Source organism: Panthera onca, chromosome B4 (assembly GCF_046562875.1).
Source record: "Panthera onca isolate mPanOnc1 chromosome B4, mPanOnc1 haplotype 2, whole genome shotgun sequence".
In the NCBI taxonomy this organism is placed as follows: Eukaryota; Metazoa; Chordata; class Mammalia; order Carnivora; family Felidae; genus Panthera; species Panthera onca.
The window spans coordinates 85154387-85173532 of NC_138345.1; the positions used below are offsets into that span (position 1 = coordinate 85154387).

Consider the following 19146-nt stretch of genomic DNA (forward strand, 5'->3'; position numbering starts at 1 on the left):
TACTCTGGTGAAAGAAGTACTGTGGACAGTGGTAACACAAGTTAAAAGCCTGGAGATCAGAAGAAGATTGGCAAATTTTGTAATACAAAAGGCCAATGTAGCCAGAGCAAAGTGAGCAAAAAGCATGTTAGGAGGAGAAAATTTTGAAAAAAAAAATGAATGAGGCAGGTTTATAGGGCCCAGGAGTCACTGGGAAGCAGTCTGGATTTTAATTAAGTGTTTTGAACAGGGGCTTGATATAATCTCATGTTTTAAGAAGAGCACTTAAGATTGTTATTGTGAAAAAATTCAGACACAAAACTTTGTGGACAAAAATGATGCAATATTTATTTCCCACAGTTGTTTAAGAAATGACTTAACAAATATAGTTGCAGTGTCCTATGTACGTTTCCCTAAGCAGATCTTCCTTCTATCCCATTCTTTGCACACACAGGCAACTGTTCCTCTGAATTTGGGGGTTATAATGTCCATTTCTTTATACTTTAAGGGCATATTCAATGTTTAATAACATTATACTGTACTTGCTCATATTTGCTTAACAGTTATCTATGTTGATATGAATTACTCTGGTTCATTCATTTTTGCTGTCACATATTATTCCACAGCTAAATACCAGCAATCTTTCTCCCATTAATATTACAATCAGTGATTCTATGAATATTCTTGTACGTCATCTTCTGAACAACATTATGTTTGTGTACATTGAACCATCTTGGCATCCCTTGAATAAATCCCAGTCGATCATAGTGTTTGACCCTTTAATGTATTGTTGAATTTGATGAGCTAATATTTTGTTGAGGATTTTTGCATCTATGTTCATCAAGAACATAATTTGGCCTGTAATTTTCTTTTCTTGTAGCGTTCTTCTCTGATTTTGGTAACAGAGAAATGCTGGCCTCATGAAAGGAGTTTGGAAGCATTCTTTCCTTTTCTATTTTTTGGAAGAATTGAGATGGATTCGTACTAGTTCTTTAGATGTTTGGTAGGATTTGCTAGTGAAGCCATCTGGTCCTGGACTTTTGTTTGTTGGGAGATTTTTGATTACTGATTCAAGCTCCTTACTAGTAACTGGTCTTCTTACATTTTCTATTTCTTCATGATTCAATCTTGGTAGGTTATCTATTTCTAGGAATATATTCATTTCTTCTAGGTTGTCCAATTTTTTGGTATATAATTGTTCCTACAATTATGTATGTATGTATACAATTACCCCTTAACATGAGCTGAGGAAAATATGACATTACTGCAGTGCAAATAGTCTCTTGTGATTCTTTGTATTTTTGTGGTATCAGTTGTATCATTTACTTTTCATCCTGATTTTATTTAAATGTACTCTCTCTTTCCCTTGATGGGTCTAGCTAAAGGTTTGTCTGTTTTGTTTACCTTTGAAAAAACCAGTTATTTTCATTGACCTTTTCTATTACCTTTTTAGTCTTTATTTCATTTATTTCTACTCTGATCTTTGTTATTTACTCCCCTCTACTAACTCTGGGCTTAGTTCTTCTTTTTCTGGTATGTTTAGGTGTAAAGTTAAGTTGTTTATTTGAAATAATTTGTTTTCTCTTTTTTTTAAACACTTTTATTCATTTTTGAGAGACAGAGAGGGACAAAGCATGAGCAGGGGAGGTGCAGAGAGAGAGAGAGAGAGAGAGAGAGAGAGAGAGAGAGAGAGACAGATCCCGAAGCAGGCTCCAGGCTTGAGCTGTCAGCACAGAGCCCGACGCGGGTCTCAAACTCATGAACTGCGAGATCATGAACTGAGCCGAAGTTGGACACTTAACCAACTGAGCCAGCCAGGCACCCCTGAAATATTTTGTTTTCTTAATATAGACATTTGTATTATGAACTTCCCTCTTAGGACTGCTTTTGCTACATCCCTTAAGTTTGGGGACGTTGTATTTTCATCTTCATTTGTCCCAAGGCATATTTTTATTTATCTTTTGATTTATTTTTCGACTCATTGGTTGTTTGGTAGCATGTTACTGTGATTTTTTTAGTTTTCTTCTTGTAACTGATTTCTAGAATCCTACCCTTGTCATCAGAAAAGATGCTTGATAGGATTTTAGCCTTTCTACATTTATTAAGACTTGTTTTGTGGCCTAAGATATGATCTATCCTGGAGAATATTTCAAGTGTGCCTGAGAAGAATGATTTCTGTTGCTGTTGGATGGAATGTTCTGTAAATGTCTAAGTCCATGTGATCTAAATTCCAATGTTTCCTTATTGATTTTCTGTCTGGAGAATCTACCCATTGTTGAAAGTGGGGCATTAAAGTTCCCCACTATCATTATATCCCTGCCCATTTCTCCTTTTGAGTCTGTTAATATTCTCTTCCATGTTTAAAGACGTTTGTGATTACATTGGGCCCAAGTGGATAATTCAGAATATTTCTCTATTTTAAGGTTAGTTTTTTTTTTGTTTTGTTTTATTAGCAAAGTTGATTCCATCTACAACTGCGATTCCCCTTTTCCATGTAACCTAACATATTAATATGGCCCAAGAATTACAACACGGACTTTTTGTGGGAGGACATTATTGTGACTACTACATGCACACACGGTAGAGTTTTCTAGAAGTGTGATTGCTTAGGAAATAAGCAATCACGATAGCCATTGCTAAATTGGTCTTAAGTAGCAATGTTGCTTCATATCCTTATCAACAGTACTAGACATTATTACTTGCAAATTTGACATATGTGAAATGGGATCTCATTCTGGTTGTAATTTTCATTTCTCATTACTTGTGAAATTAAGCAGTTTTTCTTAAGTGTGTTGGACATTGTTTTTTTTGCTTCTATGATTTGCCTGGTAATGTCCTTTAGTCATATTTTCCTTCTGAGTAACATTTTTCTTATTGATTTCTAGAAGTTATTTATATGTTCTGAATTTCAGGGAAATAAAACTGCACTAGATTTATCAGTGCTCCCTCAACAAGCTCTAGTCTCCTATGACATGAAATGTACATGATATGAAGATAGGGAATGCTTGCTTTCACTTCCTCCAGAAATATTTTATTCTTGGGGTGCCTGGGTGGCTCAGTCGGTTAAGCGGCCGACTTCGGCTCAGGTCATGATCTCGCGGTCCGTGAGTTCAAGCCCCGCGTCGGGCTCTGTGCTGACAGCTCAGAGCCTGGAGCCTGTTTCGGATTCTGTGTCTCCCTCTCTCTGACCCTCCCCCGTTCATGCTTTGTCTCTCTCTGTCTCAAAAATAAAAACGTTAAAAAAAAAAATTAAAAAAAAAATATTTTACTCTTCATATACCTTGAGAATCTTATCTGTTTCTTGAGTTAATGGGTCTGACACAGAAAAGATAATAAAACTTCTCTTTTTTCCCTGAGTGAGTCAGATAGTTCTAGCCAGTCTAGATGCCTAGATTAAGCCTCCGGTGTGCCAGGAAGGCTGGAGCGTGATCTCCCCAGGTATTTGTATTTCATGGTAGAATGAGACCTAGAACTTAGAGACAATGCTAGTGTCTTAAAAGGCAAAAACAGATGGGGTTATCTGACTCCTTGAAATTTTATTTACATACTAAATGGAACAGGAAGAGAAGAGAAAGGGATGACTGTCTCCTTCATCTTTATTAACAGAGAAAAATCATTTTTTCCTTATCTCTCATCGATGGGGTATCTAACTACTGGAATAGAACAATTGATTTAATTCTCATCATGTTGCCCTAGATGTAAGGACTAACAATGAGACTTAATGCCATTATTTTAGTGAGGCATTTAATAAGAACCTGGTCTGTGTACATTCATATACAAGTAATAAATATAAAGATTAAAAAATCAATAAAAATAGTAATTTCACCATAACTGCTTCCTGTTAAAGCCAAATAGATATTTAAAAGGAAGGATGCAAGAGACAGGAATTGCAAGATACCTGTCTGTCCTAGTTAACCTACCGTGTTTTCGACAAGTGATTTCTTAGTTGTCCTCACTTGAAGGATAAGTTGTTAGGGGTTTTGGGGTGCCTGAGTGGCTCAGTCAGTTAAGTGTCTGACTTCAACTCAGGTCACGATCTCTCGCTTCATGGGTTCGAGTCCCGTGTCAGGCTCTGTGCTGACAGCTCAGAGCCTGGAGCCTGCTTCAGATTCTGTGTCTCCCTCTCTCTCTTCCCCTCCCTCCCTCTCTTCCTCCCTCTCTCTCTCTCTCTCTCTCTCTCAAAAATAAATAAATATTAAAAAGATTTTATAAAAAATAAGTTAAAGGTTTTGACATGTCGTCATAATTGACTTTCACTGGGACACTGACAGGATACACCAAATTCTTTGCAGCCAGGATTCAGATCTCTACAAAGGAAAAATCATTTGAGGTCGAAACAGTAGAAAGTAGAAGAATGGGTAGAAAATCATTCAGGTAATGAATATGAGGGATATCTATCAGTAAGTAGTGACTATTCATTCATAAAGACAGGAGCATGGGGCATAAATCATAATGTCTCAAATGATTAGATACTTTGGGGGAAAATATTGACCTCCTTTCCCAAGTGAGCAGGAACCAAGCTTTTCAATTTGGCCTTGACTGTCAGGAGCAAAGGCTGGGTGAGATCGTGGGCATGGTAGATTTTTCACAGTAGTCTGCAGGAAATACGAAATGAAGACATCATCCTGAAGGGGACAGAAGGGCAACTCACAGAGAGGGGCCTGTATACTGTAAGTGGTAAGAAGGTTAGAGAACGAAACCTAGATCCAATTGAAGGGTCTACAGTAGAACCACACAAGATAGAGCACGGCTTTAGGAAGTACAGCCACAGTGTAACAGAAGAAAAAGTAACTTGGAAGTTGGGATTAAGGGGGCCTTTATTGAGCACCTTGTACTGTAAAGTAGCTGTGGACAGAGTTGAAAGAGAGAGGAAAGAGAGAGAGAGAAGGGGGGGTAGACAGACAGAGAGAGAGAGAGGGAGAATGAGAGAGGAGGGCAAGACTGATGTCCCAGAGAAACTGGAAAATAATGTGAAGTCAATCATGGGAGGAAAGATAGAGATCCAGTTACTGGAACTATAGAATAAAATGAGAATTTTTTATGTTATTAGGCTAAAGTAAAAGAGTTATTCCTTCTTTTCTCTCTTTTTTCTTTTTGCCTCTCTAAGTACTTATATTAAGCAAGGATAAATAAAGCTAGTCATTTAACTCCACCCAATGACTCTATGACAAATCATTTCTGTTTTTGAGTAGATGTTCCAAAACAAGAGGAATTTCTTTTAATATGGAGTAATTTTGGAGTACTCACTTCCAAAATTATGCAGTCACTCTAATTTTGTAAATTGAGAGAAGTTTCTTAAAGATGAGTATCTCTGATGCATATGCTTGCATAATTTCTAAATAGCACAATCATATTTAGGAAATATGTTTGCCATAAGATCCAGCATGAAAGTATCTTTAATTATCTATCATAGTATGAAAAAAAAAAATAAGGGCTACATCCAGATTTTAAGATCCAGAAGTGTTTGTACCAATTTTAATTGCCTTTTACCCTGCAGTAATATGAACTTTGTAAGGATGGTTTACAACCATTTTCAAAATGTTTCCCAATCTTAAGGCAATTTTAAAGTAACTCTCCCTTCTTTTAAGTATGTGCCAAGCTTGAAATTGCAACACCAAACTATCAAAAACAGCCACAAAAAAAAAAAAAAAAACAAAACAAAAAACTAACAAAGAGCCAAAAAGCCAAACTAACAAAAGAGTTATGTTTACCATCTAATACTTTTGTTACTAAGAAAGAGAAGATGGTGTGTTAAAATCATAGATGAAGCCATTGAGAAAATGATAATTAAATGAAATCATTTGAAATACATCTGGCAGTTCATCAAATATAGTATCCTGCTTTAAGTAAAGGCGAATACATGATGCTCTAGCGTGGTGTTTGAAATGGGGCTACTGCAACTGAGGACTGAATATGAATTTATTTAATTCTAATTTTCTTATCTACATGTCGGATAGCATGGCTGTAGAGAAAGTGAAAGTTGATATGTCAGTGAAGAGAAGAAACGTTCTCTTCATGCTACACTTCACTGAAGAGTTGAGGGGAAATTTTTTAAAAGCATCTTACAACATGTTCAAAATGGAAAATAAACTGAAATTAGTAGAAAGGGTAGTTTAAGTCAACCATCCATCAGTATTTTGCTGTCTACTCACACATACGGGATTATGGGAACATTTTACAGGAATTATGGGTCCAAGAGCAAAAGAGAATATAAAAACTTAGAAAATATGAGATATTAATATCAACACAATTGCACTTATTTGGGGGAAAAGTAAATGGTTTTTGCGAACCACAACCTGATCCGTGCTTTGTTTTGAAACTATTAGAGAAATATGGTTCCATAATGGTTTCAGTCTTCCCAAATTTACAAGTTACCCGTTTAAAACCTTGGAGTCTCCTCTGTACCTCATGTCACTCAAGAGATACAAGAATTTCAACTTTGGGGCACCTGAATGGCTCAGTCAGTTAAGCGTCCTGATCTCAGGTCATGATCTCGATTTCATGAGTTCAAGCACTGCATTGAGCTCTGTGCTGACAGCTCAGAGCCTGGAGACTGCTTCAGATTCTGTTCCCCAATCTCTTCCTGCCCCTCCCCCACACAGGTTCTGTCTCTCTCTCAAAAATAAATAAAACCTTTTAAAAAAGTAAAAATAAAATGGGGTGCCTGGGTGGCTCAGTCGGTTATGCTTCTGACTCTTGGTTTTGGCTCAGGTCATGATCTCACAGTTCATGAGATCGAGCCCCACATTGGGCTCTGTGCTGAAAGGTCAGAGCTTGGGGCCTGCTGTAGATTCTGTGTCTCCCTCTCTCTCTCTCTCTGCCCCTCCCCTGCTCACTCTCTCTGTCTCTCTCTATCAAAAATAAATAAAATTAAAAAAGAATTTTTAAAAATTAAAAAAAAATAATTTCAACTTTAATCTTACTAGAAATTGATATCTTTATTCAGGTAACAGCCCCTGATTTTTCACTATATGAAGACCTTTGGACAAGGTAGCAATAGGAATTAGGAAAAAAAAAAAAAAAAAAGAAACTAAGTAGGAAGACAAAACTATGCAGGTATCAAATGTTTGATAAACTAACAAAAGGCATCAACAGTAAGAGAGTGACCTGCTGAGTACCTGGGAGGATTTCCGAGATGTAAACTGTAGGAAACACTGCTGAGTGCTTGAAAACCAAGAAATGAGGGTGTGACAGCGACCCCTGGGTCTTCTGGAGCCTCAGATGCATGTATTCGTCTGTATGAGTACAAATGCCTGTGGACAGCCCATCCTCTATTATTTCTCTTTCTATAATCTGCCCTTTGCCTAAACCCTAACTGATGAAACCGGATTAGAGCTGATAAGAACTGAAGTGAGAGGAAGTATAGGTTGTCATTGTCCCTTGATGTCCTTGTTCTCCTTGCTTTTGTTTTCCCACTTTCACTCAGCACCAGTAGCCACTGTGTGTTGTGACTGTGACGTGAGTGTGAACCCTCTGCCTGAAGGTCACTGAAACTTGTCTCAGGTCTGAATGGCCTACGTTATTATGAAGTTGAACCACTCAAAATTACCAATATCCAATCATTTTCTTACCTACAAAAGTGGTAATTTCAAATGTTTAACTTATAATATTGGTAGGGAATCTTGATTTTAGTAATAATTATTATAAAAATAAAATTAATGTATACATTATTGTTTCAAATAGTATTTTGAAAGAAAAGCAATTTGTTTCAATTTCACATAACATAGAAAATTTAAATTCTTTCCATTTGCCAATCTTTATTATTAAAATAGGAAATGGTGAGACATGGTCCCAATTTCTTATCTAAGTCTTACTTTCATTTGTGTGTCTCCCTCATTCACAAAATAAAGACTCTGGTTTTATAGTAAACAAAATGGACTACTAGTCTCTTTGGAACTTCAGCTTTCTTAATTGGATCATCTCCTCAATAATCTCTTTTTTAATGCTATCTTATAATGTGAAGTATTAGCAAATATCAGTAAGGTGACTTAATTTAATAACAGAAAATCTTTTAGGCTAAGAAGTAGAGTTAAGAATATGTAATGAAAATTACAGAAAGAATATTTTAATGAGTGGTAATGTGCACTAATACGAAAAGATATTCAAGATATGTTAAAATGACAAAAAGCAAGGCACGGAATACTGTATGATTTTCTGTCTTTTGTGAAAGACAGGAGAAAATGAACATATCTCCATAAAAACAGTAGCAGCATATATAATAAACTAGTAAAAGTGATGAAGAGGATGAAAGCAGGGTGGAAGCAAGAATAGTAACTGTAGGGGCACCTGGGTGGCTCAGTCAGTTAAATGTCCGATTCTTTTTTTTGGTTCAGGTCATGATCTCATGGTTTGTGAGTTTGATACCCACGTCGGGCTCTGCACTAGCAGCAAGGAAGCCTGCTTGGGATTCTTTCTCTCTCCCTGTCTCTGAGCCTTCCCTACTTTCTCCCCAAATAAATAAATAAACATTAAAAAAGGGAATAATAACTATATATGTCTTTATAAGTTAAAAGATATCCTTGTAGGTATTTTAATTGGCACCAGCTTATAATTTTAATGTTTTCAATATACAGCTGTTACAGAGATGCCTGGGTTTAGCTATAGCAGCATTTTAGGAAAGAAATTCTCACAAATGTTATGTGAAAGATAACTAATATTTAGTACAATGGTTCTCAAATTTTATTGTGCATAAAATCTCCCAGATGCTTTGCTAAAAATCCATATTCTTGGTGCCTAACCCAGATTATAAATTAATAGATTTGAAGTAGAGTTTAAGAATATGAATTTTAATAAACCCTAGGTAATGGTCATCCAAAAATTTATTGACGCTACTTTAAGTAATACTGTTTTATATTAGGGTATCTAATATCTTTACATTTTAATGCTATTGCAACATTAATAGGTTCTCAAATATTAAGAGAATAAATGTCTAAAAATAGTTTTTTCTTAAAAGGAATTGATTTTTTTGATCATGATTTAATTTTGCTCATTAGCTAATTTACAAGTTAATATTTAGAAGTCCAAATCTTTCTTTATATGTGACATTAACTGGTAAGGTTATATAATAAGCCATAAGAAGACAGTAAAGAACATTATAGGTTTATCATTCAAATAATAAAGAAAGGTTCTATAGCAATTACAGAGTAAAATTGAAACTTTTAAAGTGAGTAGTAGACATTGTTAATCTTCATACCTGTTCATCTCCTGAACTTCATTTCAACATTTAGGAAGTTCTCTCAAGTGTTAAGAGGCAGAACCTACCCTTAGATTCAGAAGCTGGATACTCTCTTTTCAAAACATTATTTAGAGCTGCAACCAGACATGTAGAAAGCCTAGAAAAAGCAAAAGTGGGTACAAGTAGGTTAAAAGTAGGTAGCAGAAGGATTGGCTAAATCAAATTTTACACATTAATAAAGACTATGACCATGTTAGTAACATTTGATTTATAAATAAGGGATGGGAAGGCACCTGGGCGGCTCAGTCGGTTAAGTGTCTGACTTTGGCTGAGGTCATCACCTCACAGTTTGAGTTCGAAGCCCTGCATCAGGCTCTGTGCTGACAGCTCAGAGCATGGAGCCTGTTTAAGATTTTGTGTCTCCCTCTCTCTCTGCCCCTACCCTGTTCACATTTGCTCTCCTCTCTCTCTCTCTCTCTCTCTCTCTCAAAAATAAACATTAAAAAATTAAAAACATAATAAAAATAATAAAAATAAAGGTTGGTAATTTTAACATTCTACTGTTAGAAATACACTGATCTGTGTTAAAGGTGATAAGCAATTTCTAGTAGTTGTTTCCTTGGTGATATGATATCCATTACTGGAACATCTTTTTTTTAATGTTTATTTATGTTTGAGAGACAGAGAGACAGAGCACGAGTGGGGGAGGGGAAGAGAGAGAGGGAGACACAAAATCCAAAGCAGACTCCGAGCTCTGAGCTGCCAGCACAAAGCCTGACATGGGACTTGAACTCATAAACCATGAGATCATGACTTGAGCCAAAGTCAGATGCTTAACCAACTGAATCACTAGGGCGCCCCATTACTGGAACATCTTTTCAGCGTATCATTTCACAAGGTGTAATCATTAAACTATTTCATGCCCATGGTTTGAATATTGACTTAGTTTCTCATTGATATTTACTAAATATTAAGACTGCTTTCATTTATTACTAATCTTCTTTTACAGTAACTTTTAGCTACCAGCAGATAAGGTTTTTTCTTTATACCTTGTTACGAAGTTATTTGCATGAAAATATGTAAATGTGTAATTGGTACTTCTATTTTAACACACTTTGCTTTAGTATTTTTTTAAATTTTTTAAATGTTTTTTTAATTTATTTTTGAGACAGAGAGACAGAGCGTGAGCAGGGGAGGGGCAGAGAGGGAGGGAGACACAGAATCCGAAGCAGGCTCCAGGCTCTGAGCTGTCAGCACAGAGCCCGACGCGTGGCTCAAACTCACAGACCTCGAGATCATGACCTGAGCTGAAGTCAGACACTTAACCGACTGAGCCACCCAGGCGCCCCTGCTTTAGTATTTTTAAGTGAAATAAGCAATAATTTCTCTGTAAAGAGAAATATGCTAAAATGTTTCACAAGTATTTTCATAACATTGTGTTTTATATAGTAGGTTTTCTCAAAAGAGAAATCATTTCCATATATCGCATTTTGAAAATGAGTATGTCCAGGTATCTCAGAAAACATGGATTGTAATCATATATAGATTACTGATTTAAAATTGTCCCAGGCTTATAGAAAAAGGAATATTGTTGCAAAGGAATCCAATTCAACAGATTTCCAATGCAGGGCATTATTATTGTCTTCACATGAACTTTTATTGAAGAATTCTCACTGGGAAATAAGTAAACACTAAGAGAGCCCAAGCTATGAAAAATCCATTTAGACCACTTTGAATATCATGCTAGATGCTATTAGACATTTATAAAGTGATTCATGTTGACACTCAGGAGTTCCGATTTATTTATTTTATATAATAAAAACACAACTTTCCATGAAAATTTGATGCAATGTAAGAATTACTCTGAAAATTCAGTTTCTCTCATTTAAAAAGTTCCAATTGAATTACCACTTCCAGTAGAAATACTCATAAAGTTGTCAGTTTGTGTCAGCAAACTTCATGAGAAAGGCAATGTAAATTTTAAAATAAAGCAAATTTAACCTACTATTTATAGCAACTTTTCTTAAAGTGATATTCTTTTTTAAAAAAATGTTTTTTTAATGTTTATTTGTTTTTGAGAGACAGAACATGAGTGGGGCAGGGGCAGAGAAAGAGGGAGACACATAATCTGAAGCAGGCTCCAGGCTCCGAGCTGTCAGCACAGAGCCCCACATTTGGCTCGAACCCAAGAACTGCGAGATCATGACCTTAGCTGAAGGTGGATGCTTAACTGACCAAACCACCCAGGTGCCCCGGCACATGTATACTTTTAAATGTGTGTATGTTTTATTGGAAAAGAGTGAATAGATTTTTGGTTTTATGTAATGCAGGCTGTGTAATTCAGACTGCAACTTACACATAACACAATCTTAAAACTATACAAAATATTTCAAATACCTTCTCTAGAATATTAAAGAGCAAACAACAGTACTCTGACAAATAGCAACAGGTTGACAGTTGTCCCCTCAGTAGCGAAATGAAATCAAAAGATTGGAATAATTTATCAATATGCTGAAACTAAACATCTTTTATCTAAAAGAAACTCCTTTCAGTATGGGACCTAAAATAAAGCCATTCTCAAACCAAAAATGAAAGAATTCACTACTAGCAGACTGATGCTAAAGGAAATTCTACCAGATGACAAGTGAATAATGCAGGGGAAAAAAAAAACACAAAAAAACGAAAACGAAGAGCACGGAAGCTACCACATATGTGGGACAACTAAATTAACATTGGCTTGTAAACTAATAATAAATATAACAACAGTAATAATAATGTTTCATGGCATTTAAAAGTATATAGTGTGGTGTTAGCCTGGGGATACAGAAATAGGTGAGTGGGATAGAGCATCTAGTAATGGACTCAGTGATGTATATATACTTGGCATATGACAGACGTGGTTTTGCACAGAAGCGCAAAAATAAATGGTCTTCAGACAATTAAGTATTCATGTAGAAAAATGAAATAGGGCTCTCCTCCAGACTACCAATATTCACAGAACTAAATATAGAAAAGAAAAATGATAGACAATAGAGATTTTAGGAGATAATAAGGAATATCCTGATAATACTTGGACAGGAAAATATTTCCAAAACAGGATGGAAAAATAAATAATGACAAAGAAAGGATTTATAAATTCAGCTACATTAAAAGTCAGAATTTCTGGGGTGCCTGGGTGGCTCAGTTGGTTAAGCGTCTGCCTCTTGATTTCTGCTCAGGTCATTTCTCAGGGTTAGTGAGTTTCAGCCCTGCATCAGGCTCTGCATTGACCATGTGGATGGAGGCTGCCTGGAATTCTCTCTCTCTCCTTCTCTTTCTGCCCCTCCCCTGCTCTCTTTCTCTCTTTCTGTCTCTCAAAATAAATAAGTAAACTTTAGAAAAAAAATCTAAAGCAAAAAAAAGTAAGAACTTCTATTAAGGGCACCATTGGGGGTGTAAACATGCAAATCACATAACAGAATACAGTTAACAGCATATACAAAGAGGTTGCTTCCAGTACATATAAAGAATGCCTACAAATCTTAAACAGAAAAAGGCAACCCAAAGGAAAACTAGCAAAGATGAAGAACGGCCACTTCACAAAAGAGAATATGTAATTGGCTGGTCTACACATAAAAAGGTACAACCTCATTATAAATCAGGGAGATTAAAATTAAACTCCTAGTGAATTATCACTATGCAGGCACCAAAATGGAAATAATAAAAATATGACAGAAAGCATTAGAAAGAATGTGGAACAACAGGAATTCGTACGACGCTCCTAGGAAGATAAACTGGTACGATTACTTTGTAAAAAGCACCCTGAAATTATCTAAGGTTGAAAATATACAAAGCCTAAGGCAAGCGAATCTACTCTTATACCTTGAGCCATGGAAATTGCAGGCATATGGACCCCTAGGAAATAAGCATGAGTATGTGGATGGCAGCCTTGTAGGAGTGCCCTAAAAATCCATCAATAGCAAAATAGATAAATATATCTTGATTCATTCATACAACGGAATCAGATAAAATAAAAGGAATGAATGGAACTGAAACATTATTGACAAAATTATAAAAGGAGTACAGAGCAATAGAAGTCAAACACAGAAGAAATACATGTATTTCCTTGTTTTTTTTTTTTAAGTTTATTTATTTACTTTGAGATAGTGCATGCGTGTGAGCAGGGGAGAGACAGCGAGAGAGGGAGAGACAGAATCCCAAGTGGGCTCCATGCTGACACCACAGATGGTGCAGGGCTCCATCTCATGAACCTTGAGAGCATGACCTGAACAGAAATCAAGAGTCAGATGCTTAACTGACTGAGCCACCCAGGCACCCCAGAAATACATGTATTTCTGCATGATTTAATTTGTATAAAGTTTTAGAATAGCAAAAACTAAGTTACGGTACTTAGGAATGCATTTTGGGGTTTAGAAATATAGAGAAAAACAAGGAAATGATTACATAAAAGTTGAGGAAGGGAGGTGGAGAGTAGAAAAGGGCAACTGGGGAACTTCTGGGAACTCACAATGTTCTCTTGACCTGGGTAGTTTAATTGCTGTTCACTTTTTAATAATTTGAAACTGTGTACATTTATGTTTTGTATATTTTTTCTGTGTGTAACTTCATCATATTTTAAAAGAGATAAAAATTTTAATGGAAATAACTAAATTCTGGAAATCAAATGTTTAGACACAAAAGCTGAAATGGTATAAAGATTAAGAAAATAGGAACATGAAAAAATTATATGACATACTTCAAAGGAGGTTGATGGATCTAAAAGTATAAATTAATATAGTACTTGAATTGAATATTTAAAACACTCTTAAGGTCCCATAGGAGAAACAGTAAACAACTTGACAAATCTGGGAAGTAGATTTTTTTATTTTTGTTTTTAAAATCTCAGTCTTCTGACTTATGCTAATACTAACTTTCCTGTAATAAAGCCTGTGGGAAAAAGGCCCTGCGCCCCCTACTTCTGAGCACACTCAAGAAAATAAATTTGTCTTCCATTACAGAAAAGAGTGATTAAGAAGTAGAATGAGAGGGGAAAATATAAGGCAGTAACAACTAGAGAAAAAGGGTTTATGGCATTAATATTATTTTTAATGGTAAATGCTAATGAGGCGTAATAAAGAATCATGATTTTATGATTAAATAGTGACTGAAGGGAAAATCTCAGGCCATAAATGTGATGTCAAAAACTGACCAAGAAGGTAAAATACATCAAATAAAACAGGCAGAAAAAAATGCTGTAAGAGAACAATGAAAATCTGTATACCGTATCTCTAAGAGACAGAGATATGGAATTAATACATAGTGTGTGTGTGGAATTTCAATTTCTGTCTATAGCTTCAAGAATGAGAAAATAATTGTAATGTACACAACATTAAATCTTCATTGTAATAAAAAAGTATGAAAGTTGCATGAGGATGAAAAAAGGAATAATATAGTAGAGTGAATTGTAAAGAACTATTAAAACTGAGAACAGGTCCAAAATGGAGTCACTTATGCAAACCCCTTGTCACCCAACTGAAACTTGACTTAATTATGGTTCGGTTCTCCCAGAAATGGAATCTTAAACCAGATAATTAGGAATCACCTGATCAGCACAAGTTAGGTAAGGAAAGTGACCTTGAAATAACCAAGTGCTATTTTGCCTGGTATAACTTCCTTGTCCCTGTTCCCCTCTGCCTGTAAAAGTCTTTCATTAAAAACAAACAACAACAACAACAACAACAAAACAACAAATATATATATATATAATATTTATTTATTTTTGAGAGAGAGACAGAGCATGAGCGGGGGAGGGACAGAGAGAGAGGGAGACACAGAATCCAAAGCAGGCTCCAGGCTCTGAGCTGTCAGCACAGAGCCAGATGCAGGGCTTGAACTTGCTAGCCATGAAATCATGACCTGAGCTGAAGTCGGACACTTAAGCAACTGAGCCTCCCAGGCGTCCCTGAAAGTTCATTTTAGACAGCTCCTTGGAGTTCCTTTCTATCTGCAGGATTAGATGCCACTGATTCATGAATTATTAAACAAAGCCAATGAGATCTTTAAAATGTACTCAGTTGAATTTTTTTTTAATGGCCAAAATAAATTTTTTCTTTGTCTTTTAAGGCATCAATATCCACCTGCTCCCACCTCCATGAAAATTCCTTATTTAAGGGGATTCTGCTCCTCAGCTATCCCTCAAATGTACATATTTTCTGTGGTTCCATCCTTGAGCCTCTTCTATTTTTTCTCTGTTTTCCTTGATGTGATTAAAATCATCCTTTCAAGTGATTAAAATCACCTACATATCACTGATTTCCAAACACAGCCCTTATTTCTGTTGTTCTCATTGCCTGCTGGATATTTCAACCCAATCCCTCCATTTTCCATTTCCCCAAAGGAATATATAACTTTTCTGTGCAGAATCACAATTCTGAAATCAGAAATTCTGAATCAGAATTTCTTACACGTATGATTTTGGCAAACAGTATTAACCATGCATGTAAGTAATTCACGTAGAAACCTTGAAAAATTCCCTGAGCTCCCTTTTCTCCGTCAGTGACATTTTCAACCTTCTCCTCATATACATGCACAGAGATCATCATCATCATCTTCACCTTTGCCATTCTTACCAACACTCTCCACATAATTCTGTTCTCTATGACACCGCCAAAATTCCCTTAAAAGCAAGCCTGACTGTATAATATAGTTGCCTGCTTCATGTTCTCTGCTACTCCATAATTCTTCCGCTTGTCACTTAGAGAATTTTTAAGCCAGCATATAACAACCTAGTTTTATATCTAGTTTTCTACTTTGTTTACATGCCCATCTCTACCAGAATGTAAATTCCTTAAGAGTCACTCATGGGCTTCAATTCTCAAAATAATCAATATAAAATACTAGAAATGTATGGACTGGATGCATTCTTTGCATGGTTGCTTGCTGTAGACTGAGCATGCTTTAAAGCAGGAATTATTATTTTTTTAAATAGTTTATTTTTTACTTTACATCCCAGTTAGTTAGCATATAGTGCAACAATGATTTCAGGAGTATATTCCTTAATGCCCGTTGCCCATTTAGCCCATCCCCTTCCCGGAACCCCTCCAGGAACCCTTTGTTTGTTCTCTATATTTAATAAGAGTCTCTTGTGTTTTGTCCCCCTCCCTGTTTTTGTATTATTTTTGCTTCCCTTCCCTTATGTTCATCTGTTTTGTATCTTAAATCCCTCATATGAGTGAAGTCATATGATATTTGTCCTTCTCTGACTAATTTCACTTAGCGTAATACCCTCTAGCTCCATCCATGTAGTTGCAAATGGCAAGATTTCATTCTTTTTGATTGCCAAGTAACACTCCATTGTATATACATACCACATCTTCTTTACCCATTCATCCATTGGTGGATATTTGGGCTCTTTCCATACTTTGGCTATTGTTGATAGTGCTGTTAAAGGAGGAATTATTAACCTAGGGTCCTTGGATCCCAATGGGGTCCATGGATAGAATTTGCAGGTCAGCAAACTTAGTTCGAAAAATATGTACTTGATTTTCACTAACCTCTGACTAAAGTTAGCACTGTCTTCAAACCATAAATTATAACTTTGACACTAATAAAATCATAGATTTATTCATATTATATATGAGTTATTATAGATATACTGAAATATCTTTAAGCCCATAACTACTTTGGAATATGGCTACTATGAGATCCATGCTATACTATTCTATGTAATATGTTAATAATCATAAGCATATATTATTGTATAAAAATTTAAAATATTTTGGTAAACATATTCCACAGTAGTACATCCTTTGCATTTCATTTTAGTTTTTTATTATTCATTAAACTGTGAAAAAGAAGCGGGGGGTACCTGGGTGGCTCAGTCAGTTAAGTGTCAGACTTCAGCTCAGGTCATGACCTTAAGGTTCCTGACTTCCTGGACCATGCTGGGGCCTGAGCTGACAGGGTGGAGCCTGCTTCAGATCCCCTGCCTCCTTCTCTCTCTGCCCCTCCCCCATTTGCTAGACAGGCATGTACTCTCTCTTTCTCTCAAAAGTAAATAAATATTTAAAAATTTTAAATCTGAGAAAGAAGGGTCCCATAGACTGCAACTGATGACCAAGTGGCCCATGCCACTAAAAATGTTTGGAATAGCTGTTTTAAAAATGAAATGAACAGAACACACCATTAAGAGATTTATTCACCATTAAGAGATTTATTTTGATTCTTCTATTAGATAAAGAGCTCTTTTTTTCTACACACAAAATCACTAAAGATGGACCAATAAATAAGTTGAGTAAAAAACCCTCAAAACCTCAAAGGATCTGAAGGCCAGCAACATAAGCAGAAAGAAGAGGAATTACCATCAATGCCTACCCAAGGAGACAAAGAGAGGCATGAGTAGAAAGAAAGGTAAACTACAGAACTAAAATTAAAATATAAGAATGTATAGCAAGGGGTAAAAAACCCTTGGATAATGGAAATAAATGGACATTGAATTGTTTAATCAGAATGTCTAAGTCTCCTGGAAAATACATAACAAGACAGAAGCATTTCCAAAGAAAATGGTTTGCTGAGATGGATAAACAAGAAGATTTGAGGCACTTAAGAATACAAATAAAGACCAAGAAACAAATAGAATAAAACCCAAAATAAGATAAAACGAATAAACACAGGCCTAACTTGTAAGTTAGTGAATTGTTATAAATTCCACATGGAAGAGAACTTCATGGTCAAATATCAAGTCACAATTATATAGTTTTCTTAAATAAAACTGTTATTAGTTTTATGCATTTAAACTGACCTCCTTAGGAAATTCAACTTCAGTTATATTGTCATTATTGTCATATTTTGAGTTTCCTGCTTTAGCTTTTATTAGGTTTTATTCACATTCAAAATATAGGCCAACCACACTAAGTACCTGTTATCTACCCTATTTACCACTATCCAGTGATAAAGTATCTTTGGATCTTTTTACCTGTATTTCTTACTACCAAGAACAGAGAATGAGAAGAGATGGGAACAAGTATTTACCCAATGAAAGAGACACTATTTCAAAACCATTAAAAAATATGACTGGGGCGCCTGGGTGGCTCAGTCAGTTAAGCGTACAACTTCGGCTCAGTTCATGATTTCGCAGTCCATGAGTTCGAGTCCCGCATGGGGCTCTGTGTTGACAGCTCAGAGCCTATAGCCTGCTTCAGATTCTGTGGGTCTCCCTGTCTCTCTGCCCCTCCCCCACTCACACTATGTCTTTCTCTGTCTCTCAAAAATGAATAAATGTTAAAAATAAATAAACATTCTCTCTCCCTCTCTCTTTGCCCCTCCCCCCCACTCTTAAAAAAATATTTTTGACTGACTGTACTCTGCTTATATACAAAGGTGCCACGTGCCATTCTTTAAATATTGCATGATACATTGAGTATTATTCTGGGTCTAGTTAGGCCCTGTGTTAGTTACTAAGGATAAAAAGGAAAAAAAAGCAGACACCATCAGTACCTTCATGAACTTGTCATCTAGGTAGACGTCACATTCAATCAAATCAACACACAATATATAATTTAATATGGCAAGTGCTACAAACACTATAAAGGAAAGATACATGGCGTACACAAGGAGAAATAACCTAGTCTGAATCCCTAAGGAAATGATATTTGTGCTAAGATCTGAATGATAAGTTGGCTAGATGTTGAGGGAGGTGCATTAGAGGATGGGGTGGCACAGACTCAAGATGAGAATGAATATGATATAACCCAAGAAATGAAAGGTAATCAATGATGTGTACTGAGCATGAGGTAGGTGGCAAGAGGTAAAGCAGAAGAGATCACACAAAACTTTATAGATAGTTTGACCATATACTACAGTTACCTTGAATAGTCTGAGTTTAAGATCAGTAATAATTAAGAATAATAATTACTAATTAATGTTGCCCTTTCCAGTCTTGGAATTATTCCTCATTGGTGATATATTATTATTCTACTTCTCTTTAGAAGTATGATAGGATCATGGTATTAGTT

General features: G+C 35.8%; 1 long non-coding RNA gene across 2 annotated transcripts in view; it reads right to left on the reverse strand.

Annotated features, from left to right (window-relative positions):
- Nucleotides 1-19146, reverse strand: part of LOC144616897 (uncharacterized) — a 197255-nt gene that overhangs the window by 158254 nt on the left and 19855 nt on the right. The window contains exon 2 of one of the 2 annotated variants that reach the window (XR_013556732.2): nucleotides 9241-9311. This is a non-coding gene — a long non-coding RNA (uncharacterized LOC144616897). Of the gene's footprint in view, nucleotides 1-9172; nucleotides 9312-19146 lie in introns of both variants that reach the window. The other variant, XR_013556731.2, reaches the window with a different exon arrangement.